The sequence below is a fragment of the Squalius cephalus genome, assembly GCF_949319135.1.
Source record: "Squalius cephalus genome assembly, chromosome: 17".
NCBI lineage: Eukaryota > Metazoa > Chordata > Actinopteri > Cypriniformes > Leuciscidae > Squalius > Squalius cephalus.
Window position 1 is genome coordinate 20442748 of NC_137138.1, and position 19228 is coordinate 20461975.

Sequence of the window (19228 nt, forward strand, 5' to 3'; positions counted from 1 at the left end):
TTAAATCGATGGTAACCAATGAAGTCCATTGTTAGAGGAAAAATCCAGAAATGTTTTCCTCAAAAAACATAATTTCTCTTCCACTGAGGAAAGAAAGACATGGATATCTTGAATGGCATTGGGGTGCGTAAATTATTAGGAAATTTTCATTTTGGGATGAACTAATCCTTTAAATTTATCGTGTTTATGCATAGGTTAACTTACTGAATGGACATGAATGTGTTAGTTAGTTGGGCCCTGTTACTTGTGACTTTATGGTATCTTGGCCATACAGTAAGTCAATTAGGCCTAGTGTTGAGCTCATTTGCATATTTAAAATAGATTTTTCAAAGAAACTTCTAATACAAAATGTTTTACTTTTCTTGTAGACTTTCATTGTGTAAAGTTTTTTTTGTGGTAAGAGTAAAGGAAAAAATTAAGCCTATGCAGGTGTATTTAGCCTATATTCGATTAATGTATAGCTCATTTGCATATTCAAATTAATTTTCAAAGAAACTTGTAATACAAAAAATGTTACTTTTCATGGGTACTTTCATTGTGTAAAGTTTCATTTTGATAGGAGTAAAGGAAAAAAATAGCCCCATTGGGGTGTATTGTTGCCTGGCCTTATTGGCACACATCTCGGATTGATGAGAATTTAACATATTTCCTCAACTAGGATTTCTTAGGACTTTTAGTATGTTGTTCTGGACACCTCATAGAAAAGATCTATGCTGAAAAAAATTATTTTACAATTAATTCTATTTTTGGCTCCAAAATGAGTTACTTTGCCTGGACTATAAAGGAACTACTCATTATTTGGATCAGTATTCTAAAGTGAAAAACATATTGACTGAAGTCATTGTAAGCTTTTGGGTTACTATTACCTTATATTATACATTATGCATTATTAATATTAATTATGAACCTGTATATAGTAGTTTTTAGTAGTCTTCAATGAGGTATGAAAAATAGTAGTTACTGATTAGCTAATAGTGAACTACCACATTCGACTGAGCGCTATTACTTACTAATTCGTTAATCATAGTTTCTTGTTAGTTAATAGTAGTTACTAGAATGTTAATAGTGCATTACTCATTTGTTCCTGTTTAGTTACTGATTAATGAAGGAACAGTATTCTAAAGTGTTACCGCATATACTATCGTAGATCACAGCCAGCAGGTCTGTTTTCAAAGGTTTAAATGTTATTGATAAAAGTTCATTTCTCTATAAATAAAATAAAATAGATTTTTACTTCGGAACCTGACTGATGCACTCTATTAGTTTCTGTATTTGTCAAATTTTTCATAACAATGATACACGCGATGGCCAATGAAGTTTAAGTGCGGTTAATACTCTTCCATGTTCTCCTTATATAACACAGAGCATTGCATGTCCACTTTGAATGGAACAAAATTGCATATGAGTGTAAATTGAATGGAGGGGCCGAGCATAATTGCATAATTGGACTTGTTCCTCTTGCAAAGCTATTTTAATGGCTTCGGATGACTTGCAACTTTTAAGTAAGTTTCAATTTCTGTAACTATTTCCTTCCATTTCAGACACAGAATTTTAACACTCCAGACACGTAGAGTTCATGACCCTGAATATGTTATTGGTGGAATATTTAGGTTGTTTCATTTTGAGGTTCATGGTCGGTGAGTCCTTAAGAATCAGAAGATCCCCTTAATGTGTTTTACATTTCCAGCCTGCTGCTTAGCAGAAATTGAAATTCAAGGAACCTTCTCAGATGGTTTAGTTGATCCATGCGAAATCCAAAAAAAACCATACAAGGATAAATCCTGGTTTTTGATCACCTAAGCACAGCTGCCCAAACTCCTAATCCAATGGCGTTAAAGCAGATGAATCTCTGGGCCGACGGCAGCAACTTCAGTGGACATGACGGTTTTGTCTGCGCTACTGGGATCATGTGTATTCATGAGTGACCTTACATTTGCATCTCCAAATGATGCTCATAATGGTTGGTGAGGCACAAACAGACCACATGTGCAACCCAAGCTTTTGCTCTTTTATCCATTTTGGAGCCATGTTTTCGGGACAAATCCACTGAAATGGTTTGTCAATACTGCAATATTAGAAATGTGTGGGACATGAAAAAGCAGAAGAGGTTTGCAGAAGAGAAAGAATCGTTAATGGATTGGAGGGGGAATATATTTTCTTCAGAGCAAAACACCATGAGAGAGCCATCATTCCAGTGAGCTGACAGATGAGGAGGATGGTTCATTTGTATGGTACATCATTTAGCAATTTGCCCTCTGACAACAAACCGAATCGTATTTCATATTTCTTGTCGGCCTCCAAGTTCCTCTGGCAATTTAATTATCTTTGTTGAATTTCTGTTGATGGTTCATTTATTTTAGAAAAATTAGAGGTGTGAGTAATGAAGCAGAAGTTGCATGCCAAAAATAACCATGCACATCAATATGCACACCTGTCATAAAGACATCTTAGAGGAAACTTTAAGTATGTCTGTAGCAGTTGCAAAATGTGGTAAATGTTGCCTAAGGACACCATTATGCATGTACATTACAACATAAAACATCTGCCAGGCCAAATGCACCTTCAGAACGAACCAAGTGGCCATTATTTGTGGAGAAGAAATCAAACTAATAACAATGCATCTGTGCAGAGTTCCATTGGTCAGGTCTGAAAATTTCGAATTGCAAATAATATCAGATCAATTATGCTTATTAAGTAAATACACAGCTGGTGAGCTCGCACATATTAGCATAATTTCAACTAGCACATCTGTATATGTGTGCATGTGCATTTGTGAATTCAAATGTGCTTCTATGAGAAAAGAAAGAGAGAAAGAGACAGAAATAATAAGTGTGTGTCTGCATGTGCGTGACTGTATGTGTGTAACTTAAGGATGCCATGGAGCCCCAGGGCACTGTCTGGACCGCCGGCGACCAAGCTGACACGGACTGAACTGGAGCATCCAGTCTACTACTAGTCCTGCCAAATCTCTGAGGCTAAGAAGAGATGGGGTGGTCTACATATGAAGAGACAGACTGATTTTCAGGTAGTTGAGATCGAAGTAATTCATGTTTTCCAGATTTATACAACAGTATTTTGGCTGAGCATCAGTTCAAGAGCACTGTTAGCAGTTCAACAGGACGGGAACTTTTTGTCTGGGACTGGGACACAATTCTGACTTCATTTCTCAGAATCGTGAGATAAAAAATAAGCAATTGCAAGATATCAACTTTTTTCAAAAATATGAATGATATTTGTGTGGGGAAATGTTCTGCCCTCACGTGAAAATCCCAATCGTGCACATTCCTATTGGAATGACTCCCTTATAGCATACATATCCAGGCCTCATCTAGGCTAACTATGGCACATATGGCTCAGTTCTGGCAAAGGTCATGTGGGCCGTATCTGGCCCACACACATCAAGCCAGTTTTAGTGTGAGTTGTGGCTTGCTGTGTGTGGCCCAGATGTGGCCCATGTGACCTTTGCCGCTGCCAGAACTGAGCCAAATGTGCCATAGTTGGCCCAGATGAGGCCTGGATATGCATGCTATTGCCAGTCACATTTAGGTTGAGTCATCATCATATGTGGGCCAGAAGAATGTGGGAGATGTGGGCCACAACCGGGCCAGGTGTCATTTGCTATCTGAGCTGGATTTTGCCAATGAAATTTTGACTAGCAATGGTAATATGACCTTAACTAATATGAACTTAAAGGGATAGTTCACCCAAAAATGAACATTTTGTCATCATTTTCTCATCTCAAATTGTTGGTAACCAGAGTGTTGATGGTAGCCATTGACTTCCATAGCAGGAAAAAAAATATTATGGAAGTCAATGGCTACCATCAACTGTCTGGTTACCGACATTCTTCAAAAACAGAGGTAAAACTGTGGTTACAATAGCTATATTTTGTGGGCAAAAAGTTCCAATGTCAATAGTATAACAACATGAAGCACAGCTCACACAAAAGTCACTTCCAAACCATGCAGTTTTCTGTTGGTCAACGGAGTAAATTCAAATTCCAGGTTTCTTGGATGTTGAACTGATGGGATTTCTCCCGTCAGTTTAGACCTGTTACAGTCTTTTGATATCATGCTTGCAGTATTACACTGTATTGTTGCATGCTGGTTACAGCAGCCTACAGTACTTCAAAAGACCACACTCAAAATAATGACTTTTGTACTTTAAAAGCAATTCTCTTTTAAACATCTTATCTGAAAATGACAGTTATAATTGTTAGGTGGTTCCAACAATTAACAATTACTGAACCTCAACCTTAATTAAAACGTTTGTCCTCAGGTGACCATTTGTAAAACGGGTGTTTTAGTAGAATAATTAAAAGTGGTATCTTATGACTTCATATTAATTTAGAGGATCTGTGAATAGGCAATAGAAAGGTGTCCAAATGTGGTTTTATCCAATCACAGCTCGCAGTGATACCATCACTTAAGTGGTTCAGTCCAGCTCTTTTTCAATTGCACACTTAACTTCAGATTCAAACCTGCAATACTGCCGAGTGAATTGTCCATGAATAGATAATGCAATGAGAATTAACACTGTTTTTCTGCAACTCATTGTTGTGGACTGTAGCCAATTTAATGAAGGTTGAGTGTATGCCGTAACATCAATTTACCACCATTCTGCTCAAGAGCGAACCTGATAATTACACTGGTGTTTCAGGCCTCGGCTTTTAGCGAAATATTTTAATAAGCACAGTTTTGCATCACACTGTTTCGCATTTCATTAGCAGTGGCCCTGTTCTCCCATCTGCCATACTCCGCTTCTCAATTTAGCTCCATGTGGAACATTCCGGTATTAGCATAATGGGAGAACTGTTGCACTTTAAGAATGGCACAAATACCAGCGGGCATAACAAATAGATCGCACAAATGCAGCAATGATGGGTTAGCAGGAGATTTGATGAACGCACTCTGATATCTTGTTTTTGCAGCGAAGTCATTAACAAGAAAAATATTAGGCATGCAGTGGAATATCACAGTGAAGTTTGATTTTGAGAAAGGTCCGCTGTATGTGTAAGTGACAAATGAGTTGGGAAGTGGGAGCACTAAAAAGCCCCACCGCTAAGAATTTGGCCTTTAAAATACAATGTATGCACAGACTAAGGATGCCCAAGGCCTAATAAGCTTTCAGAGGAAACTAAAACTCTCCTTTGCTTCTAATGCTTCTAAAAATCCAAACGCACTAATCTCAACATCTAAAGATAAATGATAACCAGAAGTGTAATGTGTATTTAAATTGCATGTGCCATTACATTTTTGAGCAAAGTGATTATATGCACTAATAATAAATTTGAGCTCTGTAAGATTTTTTTTTTTTTGGGGGGAAGAAAATAATACTCAGCAAAGATGCATTAAATTGTTCAAAAGTGACAGCAGGGTCATTCCGTGTCAATTCAACCAAAAAAAAAAATTCAACCAGGAAAAAAATACATTTTAAAATATTTGACAAAAGAATAATACAGTTTTTTCCCCGTTTTTTATTTTATTAAAGAAATGTAGCTTTGGCGAGCTGCATATATAATAGAGCAATGTATGTTTACCATATGATTTAACACTAATGAATGTATTCTTTACATGTAAAAGCAGACTAATAAGTCTTTTTGTTTAGTAAATGTAAGAGTTGGATTAAGCTTCTCTTGTGAAATTGCAGACATTTCTGGAAGGATGAGTCTCAAAGTGTGATTTCCCTGTTCTTACAGAGCTACCCAGGATTTTAAATTGTTTTGCAGATTACAGGAGCGTAGCCCAAGGAGCACATTTTATTAATATTTATGTGCACATTAATCTGCGGGAGCAGCTGTTTGACCTCGTCTCAATGAGTCATACATAATAGATGTTGGATTAGGAGATGCCACTATACAGAGGGAGTCCTGGGCACAGTTTGCCATGTGAAGATCAGTACGGCCTGTGTGACTTTTTATAAAAAGCTACAGGATTAAGACTCCTGACTGAACTGACTGAACTGCTCACATGGTGACATCTCCCTGTTTTATGCGAGACACTGACAAATGTGGGCCATGATAATCAAGGGAGGAATATGCTAAGGAATCTTCTGGTTTACCGCATTCCAAGCGGAATCAAGTCTTAAAATTCAGTTAGCCTATTTCTTGTTGTGTTGAGTTGGGGAAGATGCCCACTGTCACAAGTAAACATCAATTAACAGATCTGCCAGATTGTTTCACATAGCCTTGGAGGCACTTGCTACAGTTTAGCAGTTTCTTAATTACTATTTGTCCTCATAGGGGAATTGTTTGAATAGCTTCACGTAGTGCGACAAGATCAGTTAATTGTTGTGCGCGGTTGTATTCTTGGCCTCCTCTGTGTGTGGAAGAGAAGCAGGGTATCGCAAACCCAAAGGTCACTTCATCAATGCAATTTCACGACACACAAATTAAAGAAAATTGCGTTGTAGGAGTTCATGTAATCTAATCTAATCATCAGCATTGTTGCCAAGTCTTGGCATTTAATGTTGATTAATAAAAAAACAACATAATTATATGGCTATTAATTCATTTAGCAGATGCGTTTGTAAAAGGAAGCCTAAAAAGAATAAATGCAAGCAATTTAACATGAAGCATTATTTTGTTAAATATAATATAATATAATATAATATAATATAATATAATATAATATAATATGCATTATTTTCTATATTATATATAATTATTATATATTGTTATATAAGTTTTTATTGAAGATACAATTTTGGAATTGAATTTTATTGAATATGAAAAAAACGTTAACAGCATTTTTTATTTTATTATATATTAATATATCTGTTGCATAAAAAATAGGTTTATTGAAAAAACTATAAAAATGTAATAAAAAAAATTAATAAACTTTTTAAAAATATATATTATTATTCGTTTTTAAATTGCCAGTAGACCTGTTGTTCTGTCTGAAACGCAAAAAAAGATTTTAGTTAAAAACATCCTCAAAAACTTGTGCCATTCCAAAGCAGGATTATTTTTGTTAACTAAACCCATAAATAAGCCTTTTCATTACTTGAAATATAATAAACATTTAAAATAAAATAAAATATAACAAAAAACCTTAAACATATTTTATTTCAGCTAGTTGCAGGGCAAAAATTTCTCATTTTCATTTAATTTAACTTTTGTACAAAAATAACTTAAACTAAAAATGAATAAAAACTGCACATAAATAATAATAATAATAAAAAAACACACACACAAAAAAAAAAAATCTAAAAATTAAAAATGATGAAATCCAATGGAAATCTAAAAATAAAAACGAATTAAAAATATTAATAAAAACTATAATAGCATAATGATACTAAAATAACACTGCTCCAAAGCATTATTATTATTATTATCATTATTATTATTATTATTATTATTATTATTATTTATTTCCCTATGAAACATAAAAGGACATGGTTGAGTGATAGCAACTGTCAAGCTTCAAATAAAAAGGACCTAAATCTACCATAAAACTGGTCCATATACAACTCATATATTCCAAGCCTTAAAGCCATATGATTGATTTGTGTGAAGAATAGACCCAAATTCATGTCAATAGCAGCAGCCCGCCCCACATGAGTAGCACTTATGCATAATCTGATGATTTCCTGTGTTACTTCATGTAACAGCAGGTTTGGATCGGACCAAAAGTGAGAGATCATTTCACCCTATGGCTTTTTTCTTTGAATCAAACAAGGTTAAATGTGGTTGTGTTGGATTGCTGTTCAGTCCGTTGTAAAACTAGCATCTGTTGCTTCAACGAACACATGTTGCCGATACATCAAACATGCTCTTCAGCAAAGGAAGACCTTCAAATATACACAGTCTTCTCCCTTTCATCTCTCTCTCTCTCTCTTATAGGCTCACATTCTCACTGTAAGAACCAAGAACTTGTCCACTTAATAGATCCTAACCTCAACCAACACTCTGTGTTGAATTTTAAAGAAGTTTGTTAAAGGAAGAAATTAGTCAAGCCCCTCATTGTATAAAAAAAACATTAAAATATGATAAAAATTCATAAAAGCAGTTATGCGTGAAACATAAGCAGAAGCAACATGTATAAAATGTTGCATCTGTTGCAAACATTTCATCAGCCAAATCCATTTAATCTTTTTTGCAGATAAGATGATTATATATTGTATTTTAGTGTTGAAGTACTTCTCTTTGAATTCAAAGTGTGCCGCAGGAATGGATTTTGCCAAAAGGAACGATTTCAGGAGATGAAAGTGAACTGATTGACGTCATATTGGTTTGATTGGTTTTTCCTGCAAAATTGCATGCTTTGAATGCACCCAGATTTTTTCCACTTCTCAAGTGTTAAAAATGTAACACATCTAGCGTGAATAGAACATTAAGCTCGGCACATCACTTTTATATAGAGATGCATACAGAAGATGTTTAGTAGGCTTATAGTATTCATCCTGATTGCTCTGGTTATCTTTACATGTGCAGATGACGACAGATGTCACTGTTACTACATAATCATAAATGTAGGCCTAAATTAAATACAATATCCTCTTTTACTTTTTCACCTCTTTTACACACACACACACACACACACACACACACACACACACACACACACACACACACACACACTAACGTTCAAAAGATTTGTCAGTAGGATTTTTTGGGAAAAACTTATTTAGCAAAGACATCAAATTGATCAAAACTGACAGTTTTGTCACAAATTATATGTCTTTACTGTTAGTTTTGATCAATTTAATGTTCAAAATAAACACTGTTTGAAAATTTGGTAGCACTTTAAAATAAGGTTCATTAGTTAACATTAGTTAATGTATTAACTTACATTAACTAACAATGAGAAATCCATTTGTTACTGTATTTATTAATATTTTTTAATGTTAGTTAATAAAAATACAGCGGTTTATTCACAGTGTTAGTTCACAGTACATTAACTAATGTTAACAAATTCAACCTTTGATAATGTATAAGTAAATGTTGAAATGAATATTAACTAAGATTAATAAATGCTGAAGTATTGTTCATTTTTAGTTCATGTTAACTAAGGTAGTTAACTAATGTTAACTAATGAAACTTATTGTGTAACCGAAATTTCTATTTAGAAACCTAAAAAACATGTAGGCCTGTTTTCACTAAAATATTAAGCAATAACTGTTTTCAGCTGATAATAAAAATGCATCATATTAGGATCATTTCTGAAGGATCATGTGACACTGAAGACTGGAGTAATGATGCTGAAAATTCAGCTTTGATCACAGGAATAAATTGCATTTGAAAATATAGTCAAATCGGAAAGGGTTATTTTAAATTGTAATAATATTTCACAATTTTACTGTTTTTGATCAAAAACAGCCTTGGTGAGCACGGGACTTCTTTCAAACAAGATCTTACTGACATCAAACTCAAAGTTTGAACTCAAATGATATAATGACTGGCAGAGATTAAACAAGGCTTTAAATTAGGCCTTCCACAATTAAACGATTTAGGGTGTGAAATACCATTAGGAGAACCCCGTGAGCTTTGAGATCTTCTTTGACTCGTGAGTCGGAACTGATGTCGTGTTAACTCTCAGAGCAGATGGGCCGCATGCAGATGAACTCTGACACATGGAGAACTCTCACAAGCGTTCCCTTCCAACCCCAGTCACACCGTTACACTCACAGAATGCTCTGTGTGTGATGAAGACGATTAAGACCAACTGTTCTCATTACTGAGTCACAGAAAAAAGGAAAAGTGATAATTACTTATAAAAATGTGCCGTGCCGCCTCAGGGCATGTATGGATTACAGTCACCGAGGGACCGCTGAAATCCAAGTCACATCCAGAAATTGTGCAGCAGAATGTCGGAGCTTCTGTCTGATCCAAAACCCATAGCCATGTCATGTGATATGACAATGATCCAAAAGATCTGAGACAAGAAAAAACTAAACAAAACAAGAGAAATATTCTTTGCGAAATGTCTCAGACTCATTGAAATGCTGACCTAGAAAATCATTGCACATTATAGCACATTACTGGCTCAAAGAAAGTTTCACTGGTTATTAAATGGAACAGATCACTTCCTTTTTCCATCAATTACCTTAATTAAACCATTTATTAAATACAATTGCTCGAATATTTTTGAATACTATCATGTTGCTTTCAGATATTCTGCACAGATGGGGCATCCCTGTTTTCATTCTGGGAATGATAAACATTTTGCGCACTAGTTTTTGTGCGTATAGGAAATATTATCGAACTCTTATTAGATGTAAGGGAGGAATGCGTGTCCCCTTGTGGCCTTGTCATGTTTGAATTTTATATCAGTCAGGTAACAAGTGTATATTACAATGAACAAACACAGATAATGATTATGATAAAGTTGGTAAAAGATCTTCAGAAATCATTGTTAAACAGTTGGGATTTTCTTCATGAGCCTTTCCTTAAATATTGTCTTTTCTCATGCGCATGTAATCCTTTTAGTAGTGATGATGAAGGTAGATTATGGGCTTTTTTTTTTTTTTGAGTCTGAGAGGAAAATTGTAACTAAAAATATTAAATATTATATTAAATCTATTATTATTTTTATTATTATTATATATTTATATGCAATTTATTAGCATATAAATGTACTCTAATACATATACATTTATGCATCGAGATTATGTCATGAAGCACGTGTAGAATCAGTCTAATGGTGTGACGAGACGTAATAGGCGGGTGACGTCACAAGCCAGGAAACTATAAAGCAAACCCAGAATCAGACCTGCGCTAGCTTCTGATAGGCTGAAGCAAGTCGTTCACAGGTACGCAGGGAGTATGGCAGGGCGACGCAGCTTCTCGTTCCATCTTCAGGGAACCAGGGTTACATACGTAACCTGAGACGTTCCCTTTCAAGGGAACTCGAGCTGCATCGAGACGCTGTAGGAACACTATACCCACGACGCCATAATAACCAATGTCTGTCTGTGTGAAATCATTGCGCACACTAAGATACAAGCACCCTAAACCCTGGAGTGGTGTTACAGAGGAGGCTCCCATACCTCCTCCTCCGCACCACCGGAGGGATCCATCTCCGGGAATATTAATCATCCTTACCAAACACAAATTCCCATCATGCCTCTCACCTGGGACTGATTGCAAAACACACCTGCACCTCATTCACACACACATAAAAGCCACTTCCACACATCACTTCTCTGCGAAGTCTTGATTTTTGCCCTTGCCATCATTTCTGAGCGTTATTACCCATGTTTTCTTTGTACTCTGACCTTGGACTGTTTATCCCGTTTCCGATTGTTCTCTGCCTGTCCTGACTTGGATTGTTTATTGGTCCTTGCTTCTTGCCGCCTGCCCCGACCTCTGCCTGTCATTCTGGTTTCTCTCTGCTTTGTCTCCATTGCCCTGTCTGCTGTTGATTATCCTGCCTGTTTGACTATTCTTAATAAAAGCTGCTAATGGATTCCCCAGAGTCTGATGATTCGCAACAAGTGGAGCCTAGATCCAAGTCACAAAACCTCACAAATGTGTGTGGTGAGGACCAGCCTGCCGCATCACAAATGTCATGAAGGGATACACCCAACAATAAAGCTTTTGAGGCAGCCATACTCCTGGTAGAATGGGCCCGGACAGCCATAGGTGAAGGCTGACCAGCCGCTTCATAAGCAAGTGAGATAGCCTTGACCACTCACTTGCTCATCCTCTGCTTAGATGCAGGGTAACCTTTTCAAGGTGACTCGAAACAGACAAAGAGTTTTTTACGCCACAGGGCAGCTCTGTGGACATAGGCATCCAAAGCCCTGACAGGGCATGGCAGATTAAGTTTCTCCTGAGTGATGATACGAAAGGTGGAAGCAGAAGGCCTGGAGCATAATGGGACCTGCAACATTAGTAGGGACCTTAGGGATATAACCCGATTTCACCATACCAGGTGTAAATTCCAGGCACGAAGGAACAACCGACAAGGCTTGCAAGTCTCCAATTCTCTTGATAGAAGAAATAGCAAGGAGAAATACATTTTTTTTAGTGTAAGGGACTTTACTTAAACCTCTTCAATAGGCTCAAAGGGAGCCAAAGCCAGGCCTTCAAGTACAACGGCCAAATCCCAAGCCGGTGCTCTAGAGCACAGTGCAGGCCTCAGCCTCAGAGTGCCACAAAGAAAACAAGTAATGAGAGTGGTGCCTCACTCTCCCCAGTGATGCACCACCCAGAGGAGTGTGGTAAGCAGATATAGCCACCACATACAACTTTAAGGTAGAAGGAGATAACCCCACAGAGAAACATTCTTGTAAATAATCAAGCACTGGACCAACAGGGCAGTTAACTGGATTCAATTGCCATTCTCCACAGCAAGAAGAGAACAGTCTCCACTTCAGTGCATACAGTCTTCTCGTGGAGGGAGCTCTGGACTGCAGTATGGTCTCTACGACCTTGGTCAAGAGACCCGATTCTATGAGCTGGGCCCCCTCAGGAGCCAGGCCCACAGTTTCCACAACTCCGGGCGAGGGTGATAAATCATGCCCCCTGCTTGGGACAATAGGTCCCTCCTGATCGGAATCTCAATCGGAGAGCTGTCTAGAAGGGACACCAGGTCTGAGAACCACACTCGGGCCGGCCAGCACGGGGCTACTAATAACAGACGGGCCCCTTCCCGGCGAACCCTCTCCAGAACTCCCGGGAGCAAAGATATCGGAGGAAAGGCGTACAGGTATAACTTCGGCTACACCTGAACCACCCCAGGGGACCTGGATGCGTGAGGGAGAACCACATGGGACAGTGAGTTGTCTCTGAAGATGCAAATAGGTTGACTTGTGCTTGACCGAAGCTTTGAGTTTCACCACCTTGGGGTAAAGTCTCCATTCCCGGGCCTCAGCCCCTGTCTCGAGAGGATATCCACTCCCTGGTTTTGATTCCCCGGAATATATACTGCCCAGATTGACAATAATTTCCCTTGGGCCCATAGAAGGATCTGATGAGCCAGTTTGCATAGGTGACGTGACCTCAGACCCCTCTGATGGTTGATGTAAGAGACCACTGATGTGTTGTCCGTGTGGACAAGCACATGACGGCCCCTCAGGTCTGGGAGGAAGTGTTTGAGAGCGTTTGAAACACCGCCATCATTTCTAGACGATTTATGTGCCAAGAAAGTAGATGGTCCTGCCACAGACCTTTCGCTGAGTGACCACTCATGATCGCCCCCCAACCTGTGAGGGAAGCATCCGTTGTTAGCGTTATGTGACGACAAGAAGCCCCCAGCACTGGGCCTTGGGCGAGGAACCAAGGTTTCTTCCCCTTGGAGAAAACCCCTTTGTTCTGAGCCAGCACTGCAGGGGTCTCATGTACAGGAGGCCAAAAGTTATTACGTTGGAAGCAGCTACCATAAGACCCAACAGTCTCTGAAACTGTTTCACAGTGAGTGACTGGCTTAGTTTTACCCCATTTACGGCTGAGAGAATCGATGCTATACGAGCAGGTGACAGTTATGTCTGCATCGTCGTCGAATCCCAAACCAAGACTAGAAAAGTGGTCCTCCAAGATGGAAGGAGCACACTCTTTTTGGCATTGAGCCTCAACCCCAACTTTCTTATGTGAGACAGAACGACATCTCAATGCCGAACTGCCATCCGCTTGGATTGAGCTAAAATCAATCAGTCGTTGATGTAATTCAACACGTGGATGCCCTGGAGTCTCAGTGGAGCCAGAGCAGAATCCATGCATTTTGTAAAAGTGCGGGGTGATAAACCTAGGCCGAAGGGAAGATCCCGATATTGTTACGCTTCGCCCCCGAAAGCAAACCTCAGGAACTTCCTGTGATGAGGATGGATGGCTAAATGGAAGTATGCGTCCTTCAAGTCTATTGTGACAAACCAGTCCTCGAACTGAATCTGTGACACAATCTGTTTGAGTGTAAGCATCTTGAACTTGAGTTTCTGAACCCTGCGGTTTAGTTGGCGCAGGTCTAGAATAGGACGCAACTCTCCATCCTTCTTTGGAACAATGAAGTAACGGCTATAAAACCCTGACTCCCAGCTGGGAGGAGGAACCCTTTCTATAGCCTCCTTTCATAGAAGAGTCTGAACTTCTTGCTCCATAACCAGAGCCTGCTCGGGGTCCACCACCATAGGGAGGACCCCTAGAAATCTGGGCGGATGAGAACCGAACTGAATTCTGTAACCCTTTTCTATAGTGAGCAGGATCCAACGAGATATATTTGGCTGTAGCTTCCACGCTGCCAGAAAATCTACCGAACTGACTGTTCTATGACCCTCCTTGGAGGATCGTTGGGGAACGCTGACACCTCGGTGCCCTGAAGTGGCGAACCAGCAGGGAACAACTGAACTGGCAGCACTGCGGCCCTCCTCAGAGGGTCGCCCCCTAGACGGCGCCGAGGAGAAACTGGCACTGTGTAATGAGGTGGAAACCATTTCACCTCGGAGGGGACTGCCCTCAGAAGTCTGACGGCCTTGTCTATTTTTAGATGGTTTCAACTGCGACTGCCACCCAGACCCCCCTGAATGTGAAGGAGCCAGAGTGGCGACGCTTTGTTTTTGCTGCACTCTGTGCTGCGAGGAGCTTGAAGACGGCTGAGACTGCTCCCGCCCAGCAGTCTCGGGGACCATAAATCGGCTAAGAAGAAACTTTTGAAATGCCGCTGCTTGTTTTTTCGCCTCCTGAAATGTCTCGACGACCTTATTGACAGAGTCAATATCTTAATATTGACAGAGTCTATCTTTGTCCTTCATATCAGACAGATTTAACCACAGATGTCTCTACGTGGCCACCAGGGCTGCCATAGACTGGCCAACTGCTTTAGTTATCTCCTTGTTGGCCTGAAGAGACAGATATGTATCTCAGATCTTACTTCCTCACTTTCATCTAGGTCCCTTAGCAGGTCAGCCTGATATGCTTGCAATGTTGACATTGTATGCAAGTGCTGCAGCCTAACCTGCTGCCGACGATGCACATGGTCACATAACCATGTTGTTTCAACCCTGATATGTTACTATAGTTAGATGTTTGCAGGGTGAAAACACCATATGAGAACGGTTTCTTCCACCGAGGTGTGGAGATCGGGAAAAAAAAGCAGTCCCCGACGAGGAGGCTGTGATCTGGATGGCAAAAAAAACGTTCATCCAGCAGGCTTTTCTTTTGAACCTCCTGTTTCTCCTGCACGGGTCACAACCTCCAATAGCTCCTCATAAGCAGGGGTGGGAGGTGGCGAATCCTCAAAATCCCCTGCATCAATGCTTACGACATCCAGATCCTCAGAACTGGAACTGTGGTGCCTCACCCCGGGGAGAAGAAACCGTAGCGCGTGCTTCTCCCTGAGACAAGGCACTGGATCTTGCAGGTGAAGGCAGAGATAGGGCTGGGCCCGTATCAAACCCCGCTGTCAGATCCATTTGCGAACCCCACGATGTGCGTCGCCGCTGTGTCTCGGCAGCAGTGGGACCCGCACCATGGGGAGCGCAAACAGAACCGTCCTCCTCAAAGAATGCCTGGTGGGAACGGAGCGCCCTCACAGACAGCTTATCGCAATGCTCACAGTCAGCCCCCTCGAGAACTGACTGGGCATGCTCCACTCCCAAACAAGCCACACACAGTTCGTGTGTGTCCCAACCCGTAAGGAAACGAGGGCAAGGAACAGCACACTGCTTAAACTGATGCTTGTTCGCCACAACATATATATATATATATATATATATATATATATATATATATATAGTGCAATGACAAAACAACACCAAATAGACAGAGACTGTATCAAAGAGAGCGCTTTCTGAAGACACAGAAGCTAGCACGGTCTGTTTCTGGGTATCCTTCAAAGTTTCCTGGTCTGTGATGTCACCCGCCTATGACGTCTCGTCATACCATTGGACTGATTCTACACCTGCTTCATAATGCAATCACGCAGGGGCGTTCCCACAACATCTCGACGCAGCTCGAGTTCGCTTGAAAGGGAATCTCAGCTGATTAAACAATTAAATCTGTTCATTGGTAACCCTTAAGTCACAATTAATTAGTTAATGGTTTGAATAGATTATGGATAAGAATAACTTTGATAAGCTGGTAGATGTTAGTCTCAATGGTAGCTACTTTTACTTAGCATTTTGCATTGATTGAGAATCTGTAAAATAATAGACTTTATCTAATATTTAACTTTATATGCATTAAACCTTTTGCATACACTTCAGTGACATTTTTTTTTCGTCTTTGGATGTGTAATTTTGCAATACAAGCAATGTGATTTGTCATCTCACTTGCATATTCATAGATCTGGATATGAGAGTATAGCCAGTTATTCTTAATGCATACATCACAGAGGATAATTTACAGAAGTAGTCAGATTTTATGCATTAGAATTATGGAAATCAGAGCTCGTTATTTCCAGCAATGATCCGGCTACTTAAGTCCCCTCACACAGCGGCATCAGGAGAGATATTGTTAGATTACAGATGTGGACATGGAGAATTATCATATGAAGCAGTGTGTATCTCCGAAAGTCGAGGCAGTTTTCTAAACCCTGTACACACGAATGCCAGGGGTGTGTACCATTCAGAATTGAACTGAATTGAGTGACAATTTTATTCTCTTTCTTAATTTGAACTAATTTATTTAAATGTAAGGAAATGGAATGCAATTTAAAAAAAATCACATAACAATTAAAGCCCTGCATTTCAGCCCGAGCCCAATGGGCCCCGACTTATTTACGCCCCTAGGGCTGGGCTTCGGGCCAATTTTCACGTCATAGTTCACATGCGGGCCGGGCCTCTGGCTTTTTTTGGGTTATCCTTCTTTTTATATTTTTAGACATTAATTAAAAAAAATATGAGAAGTTGACGACGACGATAGAAAAACAAACATAGGAAGACATTTCATAACCTCATAACTTTCATAATCTTATAAATACACTGACATATGACTCACATGACAGTCTCACGCATGCACACAGAAGGTTTCCCATCAGCGCGACCCACGATTCACCTCATGTGCAAATAATGGAGAATATTAAGAGAAAAATCGCAGATGGCAAACTTAAAACGCAACGGGAAGAGTGAAAGAAGAGAGGCTGACTGGGTTAAAATCGTCCACTGTGGATGCTATTCTTTTTCTCCACGATGCTCTGTAAGAGACTGTACTTCTAACTTTTCGTTTGATTGGACTTTATTTTCGTTTAACTGTTGGAAACTAGGCTACTGATGTTTTTCGTTTGATTGGACTTTATTTTCATTTAACTTGTTGTTGTTCTGTGGTGCATTTTTGAGGTAAGATAACCTGCAAGTTTGTTTTTAATTTATTTAATTTAATTTGTTTAGATTGTAGGCTATGCTAATTTCGTTTGCGAGCGCTGTTGCGAGCAGCCTGAGCCTGCCTCAGCATTTCAAAAAATGTTGTTTTACTCAATGTGGTTTAATAAATAAACATTTATTAAACTAACTGTCTGAGTGATATGCTTGATGTGTTTTATATCTATGCATTTTATTGTAGCCAAGTAAAGTATTAGCATTGATTTGATAGGCTAAATTGATCAAACATGTTTTACTCGCTGGCGGCTCAGCTGCTTGGTCGTCATTAAAAAAAAAAAAATGCTCCAAACATTTGTCTAAATTAACTTAATAAAGAAATGAAAAGAAACATAGCTAACAAAACTGACCTATTTTAATTCTGCCGCTGTGTAATGAAAAAAAAAAAAAAAAAAAAAAAAAAAAACAGGCTCGGGTCGGACTCGGGCTGATAATTCTGATGAGCTGTCGGACACGGGTCGGGCTAGGGCCTGAGCGTCTCGGGCCAGGGCCGGGCTCGGGCCTAGATTTGAGGCCCGTGCAGGGCTCTAATAACAATAATAGCCAACAGTATAGCGTACAATGAAGGCCAACTAGCGTCTTTTAATGAATAAATCCTCAGCAGAACTTGTAACTCAGGAGATTCCAAAAAACACAACCACATTAACATTGACAATACCAAACAAAGAAACAGGAATTTCAGAGCTTAAATACACAGAGGATGACCGACTAAAACAGAACAGATGTTAACCCTCTGGGGTCCTTCGTTTAACAGTCACACTTGGGACCTTCGGGTCCAAATGGACCCGGAGGGCGGGATTAATATAAAAAAAATCGTAATATTTTTTTTTTTACTTGTTTTTTATAATATTTTTTCTTTTCTTTTTTGGTGTTTTGCGATAATTTTATGATTTATAATTAATATTTATGCAATAATTATGACCCATTTTTCCCATTGAATATAATAGAAATTTTTTATATATATATAATTTTTATTTTATTTTTATTAAAGCTGTATTTCATTTTAGAGTCAAGCCTAGGCCTCATGAAAGCAATTTTTGAAATGAGATGGGCGCCAACTGGTGGACACACTGAGCATTTTTATCACGCAATAGCACATTTTTACCACTAGTGGATTTACAGCTCTCTGTAGAAAGGCTTGCGAATTCTAGTGATTTTTGCCTGAACAGATTTAGTCTGTTTTGCACTCTTGATGTTTTAGAGATTCACCCCTTCACTGTTGAGTCCTTTTTTTCTGCATCCTGGCTGATTTGTAGATTGTATGCACAAAAAAACTCTGTGTTTTCATATTTTTGACAATTTCCCATTCATTTCCTATGGGAGTCATTTTTGACCAAAGAGCAGAAGTGTGATGACCACTTAGCATGCTTGGATCATGACCTCAATATTTTTTGTGTGTTCACATACCTAATACCATAAAAGTCACCTAGTTTCGTAACATTCCGATGAAGCTGTGATTTTTAAAAAATCAAAACAGATTTTTGTAATCTGAATTTATTAGTGTGTATGTGTATAAAAGTGTGTTTGTGTGTGTGTGTGTGTGTGTGTGGATGTGTCTGTTTTGCACTCTTGATGTTTTAGAGATTCACCCCTTCACTGTTGAGTCCTTTTTTTCTGCATCCTGGCTGATTTGTAGATTGTATGCGCAAAAAAACCTCTGTGTTTTCATATTTTTGACAATTTCCTATTCATTTCCTATGGGGGTCATTTTTGACCAAAGAGCAGAAGTGTGATGACCACTTAGCATGCTTGGATCATGACCTCAATATTTTTTGTGTGTTCACATACCTAATACCATAAAAGTCACCTAGTTTCGTAACATTCCGATGAAGCTGTGATTTTTAAAAATTCAAAACAGATTTTTGTAATCTGAATTTATTAGTGTGTATGTGTATAAAAGTGTGTTTGTGTGTGTGTGTGTGTGTGTGTGTGTGGATGTGTCTGTTTTGCACTCTTGATGTTTTATAGATTCACCCCT